The sequence below is a fragment of the Acromyrmex echinatior genome, chromosome 10 (genome assembly GCF_024713525.1).
Source record: "Acromyrmex echinatior isolate Ae372 chromosome 10, ASM2471352v2, whole genome shotgun sequence".
Classification (NCBI taxonomy): Eukaryota; Metazoa; Arthropoda; class Insecta; order Hymenoptera; family Formicidae; genus Acromyrmex; species Acromyrmex echinatior.
The window spans coordinates 9993520-10009580 of NC_141861.1; the positions used below are offsets into that span (position 1 = coordinate 9993520).

The 16061-nt window shown below is 34.2% G+C and overlaps 1 long non-coding RNA gene across 2 annotated transcripts in view; it reads left to right on the plus strand.

The window, feature by feature from the left end:
• LOC105152520 (uncharacterized) overlaps window positions 1–16061 on the plus strand; it is a 178936-nt gene that overhangs the window by 151317 nt on the left and 11558 nt on the right. The window lies entirely within an intron of this gene.

Below are 16061 nucleotides of genomic sequence, written 5' to 3' on the forward strand. Positions count from 1 at the left end.
GCTAAATTTCTGTGATTATCGAATTACTGAGTTATTACGTAAACAACATACGGTATTCCAATTGCTAACCAGAAAATAAAACGCATAAAAAAATAAAACGACCAAAAATATGAATGCAAAAGTATATTGTACTATTATATATTCTATTATTATTTTTTTACAAAGTAAATTATACTTACCGAGTAATAGCATAAAAAAAGAAACAATTAGAAAGTCTATTTAATACTAAATAAGTAAAAATCTAATATAATCAAATGTGATATTTTTAATGTCATATTTTCAATATTTTCAATTTTGTATATATACCAAAATTAATATCCATTTTTATGAAAAATCAATCTATTATGAACTGGACTTAAAATAAAAAGTAAATATTATGCATATAATTGATGCACTTATTATACTTTGGTTTTTGTACGTATTTATATGTATACATGCTTTACTGTTTCACAGTTATGAAAAAAAATCAACGTGTCTATCGCAGTAAATTACGCATAATAGCGCTAAAAAGATTAATCGTTTGCAGAGTTGTCAAAAATTAAATGACGGTTTAATTGTGTATAAAACGTATTGTTGTATCTTGTATATAGTTAGGAGACGTCGGAGAGTGATAAAAATTTTAAAATATGATGTGATGTGTGCTTGTGTCGGTACAATATCATAACCATAAGTATACTATCTTATAAATAATGCTCTCTAAGTGGTCGCACGCCCATTTTTGAACCTCTACAATACTTTTTATCTCATCTTGACTATAAAAATGCACGACTATAATGCGCGCAAAGTTTCATTACATAAAATAAACTTTTTTGTCATTTACATATTAAATACATAATTAATCAAATAATGAAAGTAACAACTCTCTCTTTATTATAATTTCTTATGATTCATCAACATTATATTAGCTTAGTTTCTAAAAATTATCATACGATCATATTCTTGTAAAACATTTTAACATCTTAAAATATATAAATATATTTTTATCTCTTATTAATGTAAAAAATATTACTTATACAGGGTGAGGCATACGACTTGCACATTTTGAAAAACTTGCTAAACTAGATTATATAAAAAATTGTTTTATACAAAAAAGTTACGTAGAGTCATTACTTAATGAACAATTTTGTTTATAAGTGGAAGCGTTAAAAAAATTTCAGATCAGTTCTTTTAATGGAATTATATATATATTTTTATAATATGATTTATCTAACTAATTCTGCACATAAAAGTATTAAGATAAAGGCATCGAAAAATTAATAGTTTACGAGATTTATTTTATATTTTATTCCGACACATATTGATACAAAATATCTCGTGAAATATTAGTTTTTTAATAATCGTACCTTAATACTTTTATGAACAGAATAATGAGAATCAATTGCTGGAAAAAAAATACATAGTTGTTTATTTAAAAAATTATCCATTTTGCCCACATATTTTTTAAAAGTAATTTTGTGTTTTCTTTACACCAATTGATTTATCTTATTATTCCGTTCATAAATGTATTAATGTTATTAAGATCGTATTAAGATTATAAAAAAATTATAAGATTATAAAAAAATTAAATAGTTTATGAGATATTTTATTTTTGATCTTAAAATTTTTTTAATGCTTTCACTTATAAAAAAAATATATACTTGTAATGGCTCCCTCGAAATCTTTTGTAACTTTTGTATATAAGTTTTTCATACAACTTATAGTTTACAAGTTTTTCAAGTTGTATGCTTCATCTTGTATTTTATATATATATATAATACTTATTATATATACAAGAATATATTATATAAAGAATGTAATAGATAGGTGATTAAACTTTATAAAATAAAAAAGAACTATGTTAAAATAAAATACAGACAAAATTGACAAATAATTGTGATATCAAAGTGTATTCTGTTTTCTCTTTGTCGATAATAATCTTGTTGCATTAAATTAAAATGTTTTCGGTCTTCTACAGGACTGTAAATTCATTGTACAGAAACAAAGGCACTGTCATTTTCTCTGGCGTCACACAATTCCGTAGTTTATTACAAACGAGAAATTTGCCTCACGCACTCTTAAGCGCTTTCCAGATTTATAAGGTTTTGGAAGAAGCGACCGCATTAAATTATAGTTCGTAAATATTCATGCGTAATAAACGCAGACAAATAATTTATTCGTGCAGTCACACAATGCTCTGGTAATGTCAACTATGTAACTCGCGTAATTGTCCGTCGACTGTCGTGAAATGGATTTGAGTATTGCAATAAATTTTTACGATATTGTTATTTACTTACCGAGCCGCCGATTCGGTCGCAACAAGATTCGCAAAAATTCACTCACGGTAAATGTTTTACGCGTATTTTTCGTATCTCATATACCCATCCAGTATCATGAGCTTACGTTTCGATAAAAATATATTTTCTTCAAAAATGATTTCTCTCTCTCTCTCTCTCTCTCTCTCTCTCTCTCTTTCTTTCTTCCTTTCTTTCTAGTAATGTTCATAGTATTCTCACATTTATGAAGACTCATATGTCACGATGTCATTATAAACGCACGCGGTAATGCATTTTCTTTCTATCCTCTTTATATAGAGGTAGCTAACGATACAATCTCATTATTTTATTCCAAGTATTATTTATATATTACACAATATATTACAATATATTTACAATTAGAAATATCTAAGAGTACGAACAATATTCTTGCACTTTTGGACAAGTATAGATACTGTATAGATAATGAAGCATAGATAATGAAAATATCGAAAAATGGTGATAATTGATAAAAAGAATTTGGCATTTTTTGTGTATCTATTGTGTGCTCGGACGATTTAATATTTTCCAAAACGTTATGATTACTGAGATAAGACTGCAGTGAAATACGGAATGTCGATAGAAAGTTTATTGATACGCGAATTCGTAAAATACAGCGACGTCGTCGTCATCGTTCAAGAATCGAGCGTGCATTTTATTTTCGCTTCCGAGAAACGACAGATTCAATGTACTCTCGGGCTCTTTTCTCGCAAGTAAAGCTTTTATTAACAATAAGCAGATCCGGACATCAAAGGATACAGAGCGCTCCAACGCGAATAGACACATTGTGACAACGTTTGAACAGAATCCGTGGAATTTCTCATAGCCAGAGAATCGCAGGCGTGAGCAAGACCTTCTGATCTGATTCCTTTGAAAGAGTTTGCTGATCATACTTTTTCGGCGCCTGCGTCCTTCTGTCGGCGAATACGCCGAAGTATTTTAATATCGAGCCTGCCAGCTTGGTACAGAGCTTGCGAGCTTTAGCATTGTCCAGGCGACCTCCTCGCATGTGAGAATGGATAGGAATGCCACTGGGCTTTTGTACGTAGGTCTTTATTGTTCGGCTGTCCGACGATCAGTGGTTGTCACGCGACGAAACCGCGTCGACATCTAGAGTACACATAGGTTGATGTACATAGTCAAAGAGAGTCAAAGACAGGAGAAAGATAAATCGTGTTTTTTTTTAAAAGAGAATTACTTTATATAATGTCTCAGTATGAGTTTGAAATCTCTACGAGGTTTCAACTCGTAAGTTTACATTATTTGGATACTATTTAGAGTAATACTTACTCTAAAGATACCATTCTTGTTCTTCTAGTTGCTATATATTGTAAGCAAAATTCATGAGAATTAATTTATATTGCGCTCATTGATTTATTTACTTGTTACTAACTAATTTATTATAAGATTTATTATAAGAAATTTTATTGAAACTGTGATATTCCGTACATTGTTAACAATTTGTTAACCGATATATTGCATGATATATTATGATGAACAGAAAGCAGGATAATACCTGTTGCCTGAGCTAGTGTTGCGATTGAGAAACTCTGTCGAACTGTTACGCACGTAGCTTTATCCATTCACATGCACTGATGCAAATATCATGTGCATATTTCTAGAGGTATGTAGGTTCAAGCCGAGTCTGTATTCTGATTCAGACACTAGAAAAACTCGATACCGTAGCACGTTCACGTGTAACTTCTTTTGTTTGATCCGGTCTCACCACCCTCGCATTCGCAGGCTGGATGTACTCCGAATGTTGTCTTTCATTAAATAAAATTCTTTTCAAATGGAATACGAGGAGGCATAAACGTTCTCTTAATTATCTTAATTACCGATTGCAATTAATATTAAAATATTATTTAAACTTACTTTTAGATTGATGACTCAAGTTTCTGAGTCAGATATTTTTTCAATATCAATAACGTATTAATTATTTCGATAATTATTTTTGTTGTTGTTTACAAACACATACAATAAATCAAGCTTTTTAATAATATATACTGGTAAGAGAATCGATAATGGCAACAACATTATTTATAAAATTAGTCGGTTTTATAAAATTTATATAGAAAGATATATTGCTTTTTATCGTTAAGCAAAAAAATTTCAAAATTGAATAGTGAAAAATAAAGATTCTTATGGAATACGTTGTTAGTTTAGGGTTAAAGCTCACCAAATATTTTTCTCCTGTTTTCACTATTTGAAATGCGTCGAGATGGGCATACATCATAGACGGGTGTATATAGGTATTGCATTTGGCATAGCATTCTGATCCTCGCGTAATGCGCGATGCGCTTCGGAAACGGCACGATACGGTTATGCAATACGTTTGCGTAAAGCCTCCAACCGCCGGCTTCGTTCTTCCGTTCTCCTTTTGGATGCGATCGACAGATGCTCCGAAAGAAGATGCCGTCTTTTCTTATCTCGCGGTATCGGTATATATTTCTCCATCGTGAGCACATACAAATACCAGCAAAAAGCGCGGTAAAGACAGCTTCGAAAAAATATGGAGTTAAGATCCATCCTCATGTTACTATCATTCGAGTGTCTATCATGTGAAAAGGAAACTGTACGGTATATGACCGAGCTGTCGCTAATTCATTTGAAAAAATCCGACTCACGTGAACGCGCATGGAAGAATATTTGGAGCTTAAAATGTGTGTGTGTGTGTGTGAGACTTGAAATTTGATGTTTATTTTTCTTTACATGATAAGTTCTATTGCATTCTTAATTAAGTGTAAATATTAACCATTTTAGTAATCATCTATATCTTATTTTCGGATCTCCATTCGTCTTAAAACTGTTTATATTTCTTTTCTACGATCCATGGCTCGAATCGAAAATAATTAGAAGCGCAACGCGAATCGAACTGCTCGGTGTATACGAGGTTTATTATTTCTCGAACCTTCCGATCTACCGAAGCGAGAGTTTCTCCCAATTCTCACAGCGTTCATTCTCGGGAGCTAGCAAGTGAAGAGTATCCGCGCGCGTGGTCCTTCCCTAATGAAACCTTTCGAAGCAAGGATCAGGAGAGCAGTAAGAGACCGTATAAAAGTCTGGATCGTGCAGTCGAGTTCGATAACGAGGCCGAAGGAGCCTCTAGCTAAGGCTGCGCTTACTTTCGAAGTCGCTCAGGAAGGCTGTTAACTCCGTACGCCTCCGCCTCGATGGGCGGAAAGACGTATCCTTCCATCCTTCCTCCTCCTTCTCCAAAAAAGAACTGTCTAAATGCACGCAAAAATGCCATAAGCCAGTATATGCCGTAATAACCGTAGCGATCACTACTGTCGGCGAGAACAAGGTTTAGTGGTGTCGGTAGTGGGTGGTTCGCGAATAGGGTGGTTTGAAGGGGTAGGTCTTGAAAAGCCAGTTGGGGGTTCCACACGCGCGTTATATTCAATAAAACCCAAATGTACCGCAAGAGACCCTTTTCGCCTCCGCCCTCCAACTCCACCCATTAAGCTATTTTTACTCTTGTCGCCTATTTCCTTTACTCTTTTCTTCCCTTGCTTCTCTTTGTCCTTCGTACTTTACACACACACACACACTCTCTCTCTCTCTCTCTCTCTCTCTCTCTCTCTTCCTCCTTCCACTCTCTCACGTATAATCCTGTATACGTTACAGGATGGCGGATCATTCGCCAAAGTTTATTTTGCGTAAGCGACAAAACTCACCCCTCACAGTGATGTAAAATGTTTAGCATTCTTCTCTTTCTTGTCGTCAGACCACGCTGTGAAAGTCATTCGCGGGATAAAGATAATCGGGGTTACAGTCAAACTGGCACTTTTCGTTTCTAATGTTAATTAATTTGAAACTTGTTTTATTTATATGTATAATCGAATTGAACATTACAAGAAAAATGTTTTTGACAAAATGAAATTTACAAAATTTTTTTATACATTAATTAATAAAAAAACAACTCGTATTATTAAAAGTAAACATTTTTCTTTTAAAATCGCACATGCTTGATCAACCAATGAGATTTTAATAATAATGAAAATATTGAAATTTTCTATAGAATTAGCTATTTGTATCTCGCTGATGACGATTTTTGTTGTAGTTTATATGGTTATGTTTTTTCCATTATTTTGACGTCGAGAGTCAACAAACATCACTCATATTGAAAAACATCGTTCGTATCGAACTGTATATGCACTTAGTGTACGATAAGGGAAAAACAATATTCGATGTCACGCGCCCATAAATTTGACTCTGGGAATAGCGCCTTTATAGTTGATCGTGTATCGTGCATTAATAATGCTCGCTTTCACACGGGTCGTCTTCAATGTGCAGTAGCGATTTTCTAAAATAAAATATTAACACAAGATATTAACAATAATGCGAAACAGCAAACGTGAAATATTTCTAAAACTGCTAATTATAAAAAGAAAGGTTGAGAATGTGTGTGTGTGTGTGTGTGTGTGTGTGTGTGTGTGTGTGTGTGTATGTGAATGAATTTGAAATACACTTATTTAGACGAGAAGGAGAGAGAGGGGGGGGGGGGGAGAGAGAGAGTACGTATTGTTTATTTTTACAATTTATTAATCATTATCGTGATATATATCATAGTCAGATTCTTATTTTCACGCTATCAGAGATCCGTATCGAGTCTCGTATTGCCGGCATCGGCATCGGCATCGGCATCGGCAGGGAGGACGATAAAGTACGTGAAACTCTATGGAGCGGGGGATGTTATTGGGTCGCGGCCACTTAATATGTAAATGCACCGTAACGGCAGGCAGGCTGTTGTCGCTCGTTCCCTACCTGGATCTAGACAGCAAGCAACGCAGCCAATACTTTAATTTACATTTACATTTAAAATTGTTCAAGGCTTGACAGCCGCTATCTTATTCGTTTACCCCTCTCATCTACCTCTTTCCTTTATCTTTCTCTTCTTTTCTCTCGTCGGATTTTACTGTCGAAACGATACTTATCACCTTATTCAGCTCTGCACTCTTATTCTTCTCTTCAAAAGTGTCTCTAATCTATTATTATAGTTCAGATATATAGATATATAGATTTCTTTATAGAGACAAAAGAGAAATCTCTTTCCTAATTACAGAAATGTATATAATACAATATTTATTTTCTTTTAGGTTTTTCTCAGCATTTTTAGATATTCAAGATAACCTTTCAAAGTGTATATGTTGAGAGCAAGGTCGACGCGTGAGCACGCGTGAAGATGCTCGAATCAGTATAGCTAAAGATATTCTCATGCACCCTTCGATCTATCGAAGGCGCATCAGTCGCTTCGGAACCCTCGTTATCGTTTCGGAGAGACTCGGTTATTCGACATTCTTTCACCCTATTTTGCCGCTTCACAGCCCTCACTCGCCACATCATGTAACTGTTTGCTATAAACGGAGAGGTGCGTCCGGGAGCTTTGGTAGTGTCGTGCTTTTTGTGCGGCGCTGAGGATTTACCCGCATCATGCATTACGAGACCCGATATCGCGATACACACACGCCATAATACCATCGGATCCGCTCGATGTCTATTGGCGATGGCGTTGTTTGTGGCAGAACCGATCGCAGTACCTAATGATTGAAAAAAGTTCATTTACGTGGTAATTTGTTTTCTATCAACACGTTTTATTTCTTGTACTTTTTTGTATTTACTTTTATTTATAAGGTTTTATTTATATATTTCTCAACTAAAATAAAATTTTACTGTGTGTGTGTGTGTGTGTGTGTTGCTATAAATCCTTTAACTGTTCAATAATTATATAAATTGCATTTATTTTTATCTTTAAGTATCTTTAATTAAGTATCTTTAATTAAGTATCTTTAGATACAAATATCTTTAGATTAATCTTTAATTACCCGCGAAAAAATGTTATATAATGAATACATTATATATATAATTATATATAAAGTATGTCAATTTTGTATATAATTATATATAATTTCATATAATTTTATTAATTAAGATGTATATATATATATATTTTTTTTTTCCAGTAGAATTATTGATATAAAAGCTTCTGTGTTAAATATAGTCGATTGTGTTGTCAAATAGTCATTGAAAAATATATATGTATAATTGGAGGACATGCTATACAAATCATCAGTATTCGAGATAATTGTTTCATTATCATATCATAATATCTTATCATGCGATAATTTTATCGTTATGCAAATACACTAGCATGGAATAATAAGTTTGATATTATTATTTTGAATAGTAATTGATTTGTTTTTAATTAATTTTTAAAATATATTTAAAGTTTAAGTAAAGCAACTATTTAAATAAAAAAATGTTTAAATGTTTAAATAAAAATGTTATTAAATGTTTAAATAAAATTATGATTATTTTATTTGTAAGGTAATTAATTTTGTTAAAGAGATTAAGGAGAAGTATACATGTATGATATTCACATAAATTTATATTTTTTTCTGTATTTAGTTTTATTTTAATGTTTTTTTTCAAAATATTTATTATACATTTAATTTTTGTACACATATATACTGTAATATATTTTTCATAAGGGAAAAAATATATAAGAAAAAAATATTCTGGATCTCAATCTCCCGCGGTACATTATCGTGCAGTGAAAATCTCAATCTCAAGTACATTGCCGATCATCGAAACGGATAACATCCCGGAAGTCGACGAATGTTCGGCGAATTGGCTCGCGGAGGAAATCGTGACGTTCGGCGGTAGGTAGTACGGAGTGCTTGCTCTTCCGCAGGAAACGATTTCACTCAGACCATAGAAGCAAGCTCAACACGGAACGATGCACCCAATGCCGTCGCCTCTTTCCATCTTGCACCCTCTTTGCCTCTCGCGTCGTGCGGCATTCTACCGCCCTTGTACTCGTCTCTGTTTCCGCTTCTGGTTTCGGTCCTGCTTTAGCTTCGACGCCGTTCTCGGGATGTTTGAACCCACAGCACGACGGGTGAGAATAGAGGATGTGTACCACATGCAACCCCGAGGGGTTGGCGGGATTGCGAACACACCGCAGCAGCGTTGACGTTCTGAGTCGTCAGTCGCTCCAAAGCAGCTATAGTTTACTAGTCTTTCAATCAGTATTAGTCTATAGAAAATAGGATATATTTATTTGATATATTAATTAATTTTTTTACGTTTTCCGAATTCATGTGTCGTGTTATTTGAAACAAGTAGTAAATGTTATCAACTCAATTTAGACCTCGTTATATTTTCTTACAATTATCGTAGATACGGAATATATTAATGCACTTTAGAAAAACTTGTATTGATTACCTTTAAATGGTTGTTAAATAAATAAGAAAGGGCCACGAGCTAAGCTAAATGTTTAATGCTAAATATATCTCATATTATATAATAAAAATTATATTATATCTCATATTATATAATAAAAATAAACGTTTCAACCTCTGTTGGATCATTCTCAATGTTTAAATTACAATGTTAAACTACTGAATACAATTTCGATATGAACAATAAAATAAAACAATAATATATAATAATTCCTAAATGCATTAATTCTTGTCTTATGCGTTTTACATATCGCTCGTAGTTCTTCTTATGTGATGGAACGGATAATTCAAATTAATGGTCAATACAAGTAAAATAATATTAAACATTGAAAATAACTCGATAGAGGTTGAAACGTTTGTTTTTATATGTATAATATGAGATTTAATACATAGTATTAAACATAGCTTCGTTCGTGGCCCTTTCTCGTTTATTTATTAATTTGTTGCAATTGAAGAGCCTTATTATATTATTTGAAGTATTGTTTAAATGATTGTATTTGATGCAAATCAGAAAAGTTACAAAAGTTACGAATTTTTGGGATTATTAATTTAACGATAGACTAGTGTTTAAAAGTGTATTCAATTTATTCTTTATTATATCGCTTTATACGAAGAACGAAACAAAAGGATTGACCGACTAATCTGGGGTTGTCACGTAAAATTACCTTCAAAATATTAATTTGTTGAATAATACACGCGCGCGCGCGCGCGAGAAAATATGCTTTGTCTGGAATGATAGTATACGGTCTCGTATACTACTCTCTCTTGCATTTGGATTTTGTCGCTTTTACTTTGATCGATTTTATTTCTCCTGAAATGAATCCCACGTTTGAATTTTGAAATAAAATTTGACAACTCGCTGTATCATTATGGAAATTTTTACAAGTAAAAAATCTAACAAAGCTCACACGACTGGTGCTTAAAACATATTACTTGAAGCAAGTAATGGAATGTTGACACCAAGAGAGAGGCTTAGTTTTTAGTTATTTCGGAAAAATCGCGTTACTTGTGCGTTCCGAAAAAAATTTGTCTTGGACTTTTTAAAGACTGTATTTCTCGGTGTATTTATTATAAAATTGTATATATTCTTTATATTATTACAGTTTATACTTAATATGAACCATTTTTTGAGTATTATATTTAAATTTCTAAAATATTTTCCATAGTGTATTATTTTCCATTTTGAAATAAAATAATATTGAAATAATACATATTTATGTGTTTTCTAATTTCTATTCGTTACGAATGTAATTAAATAATGTTTGTTAATGAATTACACTTGAATAAAATGATTTCACGCATTTTTTGCGTTGAAAACTGATCCAATAGTCAGACAGACAATTTAACTATGCTTCACTGATACCGGTAGCCTGAAATAATGGTTTTTCCGCGAAGAACCATCATTTAAATGAGAGTAACCACTAAATTTCGCCTCGATTAATCCTCAAAAATTCAAACGCACGACTCTCCCTTCGCGAGGAAAGGGTTGTTACCAATTTGAATATTTATAAGGTAAGGAGGCCTCACGAACTACCCGAGTAGCTTTGCAGATATCGTTAGTTTGGTCGTTCTTTGAATACATTAATGGAATTTAAGAAACTCACCGTTCGTTGAATGATATGCATTTCCTATCCACAATTTGAGTATTCGTATTATATTAATAATTTGTAAAATGAACAAATTATATATTACATGAATTTCTGTTTGACAAATAATTGCCTATTAAAGGTTGATTATTGCACTTGACTTGTTTTTCTTTTATTTGCCAATATATATTTGAATTGTCGCTATTTAAAATATATTATCTAATTTCGAGACCTTTATTTGAGTAAATGAGGAAATCAAAGTTGAAAGTCCTCGCTATAAAGCAATTTAGGTTCCTCATTATTCCATGCAGGATGCCGCGTCATTTAATTTTATTCCGCGTGTATGGATCCTGTCGGTGTGCGCGATCGCTTGAATTATATTTTTCTCCATGATCCGTTGCATATTTTTGCATAAAAAAATCATCGGTTGGCGGTACACATTCCAATCCGCATAAAGCAATGCCACCGTTTGGATATTTATCACGAAATTTGTAAAAAAAGGCGGCGGGAGATGCAATTTTAAATAGTAGCAATTATCGAGTGCATTCCGGCGTACAACGTATGCGCATACGCGTAACAGACCGTTACAAATATCGTTCAGCGAGCGGCATGAAGAGGGAAATAAACAAAAATATACTTGCTCGCATGTGTATCAGATTGTGTCGGCCAAAATATTGGATTGATACCGGAATTGCGTTAATTGTGCGCATTTGTGCGAAAATAAATCATGGATCTGGCATTCTGGCGGCACGTAGCAAAATGCAGATGGGGCGTGCCATGTATCGCTAATTATTCCCGAAAATTCATGAATCCTCATCGGTGGCGGATTATTTTCAATTTTCTGACTTTAACACGCCTCGCTTATTCAGATCCTCCTATAGACTCTCAGATTACTTTTGCACGTCTTTTCTTTGACAGTTTCGTATATATAAAATCTCTTAAAAAACGATATTTCTATGCATAGACATGCAATTTTTACAAATAGTCTTTATGAAAGCAGAAATTTCATCAAATGTGTTTAGCAATTTATTTATTCTCAATGTTTTACATCGATTTCTAATCGAATGCCGAAATCTAATCGAATGGTAATCGATAACTTGGATCGTTTTTCTCCGCGATGCTAAGGGACAATTGGTAAGTAACCGAAATTCAGTAGGGCGCGACGGCTGACGAAACCTCGCAATTTCTACTTCGTTCCGTGACACTCTTTGACGAGCGTGAGTTGAACTCCGTCGTTGCGCCTCCCTCGTGCCTCTCGTGCCTCTCGTTCACCTTAAATTACGACACGACAATCTGTCCCCTTCTCCTCTCTCATCGGATTAGGCATCGGGTAACCGATTGTAAATACGAGGGAGCCAGGATGCGGAAAAGGGGAATTGAAGTTTGCCGAGGTTGTAAGAGGAGACGCTGGTAAATATCTTCCTGCCTTCCTTCCACGGTTCCTTTCAGCAGTCACCGGTCGCCTCAATCCACATCGTCGTTCCTACGAACCGATCCGATCCGTTTGACTGCAACTACGCTTGCGTTTCGAGAGAGTGCGGCATCTTATCGTCAATAGTTTTTCCCTCGTGTTCTTCGGGATACTTGATTTAATAGGATAATCGTATTTTTGTTAATTCAATATCGAATATTACGAATGTCGATAACAGAAGCTGGACCTAATCGACTGCATGAACAAGCACGGCGAGCATCTTTTTCATATAATTTGCAACGTCTTTTATAAAAAAAAAAAATTATTATCAATTAATTAAAAACTAATTCTTTTGCAAGAACGATTCCTGTATAAATATTTAATAATTTGAAATTATTTTAATATTAAAATTTATTTATTAGCTCTTAAGTCGAGTTCTGCATTGACTCGTAGCCTCTATATATATCATTTAATTTGTTTTAAAATTTTGATTCTAAATATATTGATTTTTTAATAATTTAGTTTTCAATATTACAAATTATTAGTGATATGCATAATCAAATTACTTTCTGCAAACCGTGCATTAAAATGAGGTCTGTAAGTATTCGCATTTCTCTACCTAACAACGTACATATTTAATTATATCGCGTTGTATTCTACAATTCGCGAAACTCATTATTTTAGCTTTCGTACGGCATATGTTTTTTGAAATTTTTTCTTCGCTGTAGAAAACTATAAAACGATCTCCAGTGGACCACGAAGCAAATCTGTGAGTACAAAGCGAAGAGTCGTCCCGAGGACGATCGCTAGCCCGTGACTGGTGAAAAGTAGATAGGAAAGGAAAGTCGTAAGGGAACCGATGACAGTCCGTGGCATATTTCATCGCACGTTTTTCCTCGAACGGTTGCTTTGGTTGCTCTCTCATAAGACGATTACATGGAAGAAGTAAAAAAAGAATTAAAAATGTCAAGTTGAGAAGTGAAGCTCCGTGATCGGTGCAAGCGGTCGGTGGAGGGTTCGAAGAGCATATTGAAAGAGGTATAAAGAAGGACGAGTGCCGAAGAAGGAAAAATCTTTGTGGGCGCAGATAGGGACAAGGAGGAGGAGGAACGAGCATCCTTGACGAGACAAGGCGAGTCGTTGAAGATTCGCCCCCCCCTCCCCCCCCCCGTTACCTTCCCTTCTTTTCATCCCGTCGTCAGCCGTTTCTTCATTTTCCGTTACTCCTTGTACCAGCTCGCGGAAAATCGCCCTTCGTCCCCGCGCGCTGCAAGGAGAGCACGAAAACAAGTCGGAGACTTCGCAGAAGCGGAGATAGAGAAACGGAGGCTCTACCTGCGCCGGCACACTACCGCACTCTTTGGTACCGACATCGCGGTTTGCCTTTTACATTACATTTATTTTACTTCATTTTTCGCGGGATAAATGTCTTCGGGGCTTTGCCAGTCGGTTAGGAAAATGCTTTCATAATGTCCTCCTGTGCCGATCTCTCCTCTCTCGTCCCGTTCCACCTTGCCTCGCTTCGCCGCGAGCCTTTAGTTTCTTTCTTCGCTCCCGCACGTGGAACAGAGGAATAAAATAACCCCTACCCGCGTTTGTTACGTCTACCGAGAGAGGAACTAATATTGTGGATCTCGTCGCGGCTCAAAGCAAGTGGATATTCGGATATAGCGTCGCGTCGATGTTATTAGCTGATAAAAAGACGATCTCGAGAGAGACGAACTTGTAATTTTTTACGGATTTTATATCAAGGACAAAAGCATAACTTGAAGAGATGCAATGTTTATGAAGACATTGAAAGAAATTTATTTCGATTGAATAATCTTATAATTGTACGTATACTTTGAAAAATGAGCTAATGTGAATTTAATTAATGCAAATTGTAAAACTCGGCTCACATCATATGATTTACGAGATTCTTCAAAGACACGCAAGTTCTTGGTTCCAATATCACTGATTTTTTTCTAATCTTTCTTTTTCCGGCAAGTATAGAGGAAAGATGGTTGATTCTGGCGACCAGATCGTTCTCTCGGTGGTAATTTGAAAGGAAGCTTTGGACGTCGCACCGTCGAGAATCGACTGATTGCGAGTCACGAGGGAGAAAAGAGTGCTCTACCCTCGAAGTTTAACGATGTTACAGGCCAAATCGGTGAAATAGTCTCAACATGACTTCTGTATCGATCTTACCCGCATCAAATCCCGTTTCTCGCTCAACTCGAAAGTTTATTCTTTGAGTCCTCGTCAAATGAGAAGCCTAAAAAATATCGTTTATTTCTAATTATCGGAATATATTGTCGTGTTACAGTTGTACGTGTAAATCTTAAAAAATGTAAGTCAATTTGCAAGTATTTGGGTCATTATAAGAAATTATACTATATAGTGATATAATAATGATATTATATGTGTGTCGATAACACATCGGAAAGATTGTACATAAATATCAGATGGGAGAAAGATATTTAATAACATAATATATGCATTTATGTATAGATTACGTTATATCTATATTATTATATCATATACATTTAAGATGTTCGCGTGTGTATTATTCTTTTCTGAATATTTGAAACTTATATAACTCAAGATATTGTGACATTTTTCTCGATAATTAAAAAAATTTTTTACTGCGCAAATTTATATGCATTGACATTGTATAATCGAAAATTTACGAAGTATCAAATTCAACGATTTAACGCAAGGAAATTAATGTTGATAATGTTTTATTGATGTTACGATAACATTATCGATAAAATAACATTTTCATGCAATTTGTGTAACGGCGGCTTTATCCGGGATTTTCGTGTACCCAATTTTATTAATTGCATACGGTTATTAGCACGAGTTAGCGTCTCGTGCGTACAATCCCTGTTTCATGTATTAACTTTTTCCCCCTGTCATGCTTCCGTTATGTTTATTCGTTGAGTAAGACCCTTTTAATTAAATTGATATCACTATATGCCCTAAGACTATATATACGTATATATAAATGAAAATGTTTAAAATGTTGCATGATTAATTATTATATCATATCGATAAATATCTGCGAGCAATGCGAGCATAACCATATCAGCATATTCTCTTTGATATATCTATTCTTTATAGTAATTTTATTGCACTCTACTTTGTTTTTTACAAGTTTTAATACTATTATTTGTCAATCAAAATAATTGATAAACACGTTTTGTCGATAAATTCATACACTTATTTATACCTACGTAAAGGCATGATTATTAATGATGAAAATGATGATATGATATATTGCGCAAATGACGAATTTATCTACTTATCTGTTATTACACTCAATTTTTCTCCATGCCGGAGATCATGAAGCTGTATCCGTAACGTGATTTTCGGAGGCGACACGGATATCGAAGTAAACTAATACTTGTCCACGACGCTACGTCCGGTCTCGTTAATTAAGCCGTGCAGAGGTTACAATGACGTATCGGAGATATGCAGCGTTTGAACTTTGATGAGAACGATGTCCGTATAGGGGTGGTTAATGCGGTGACACGCACTGGGACAC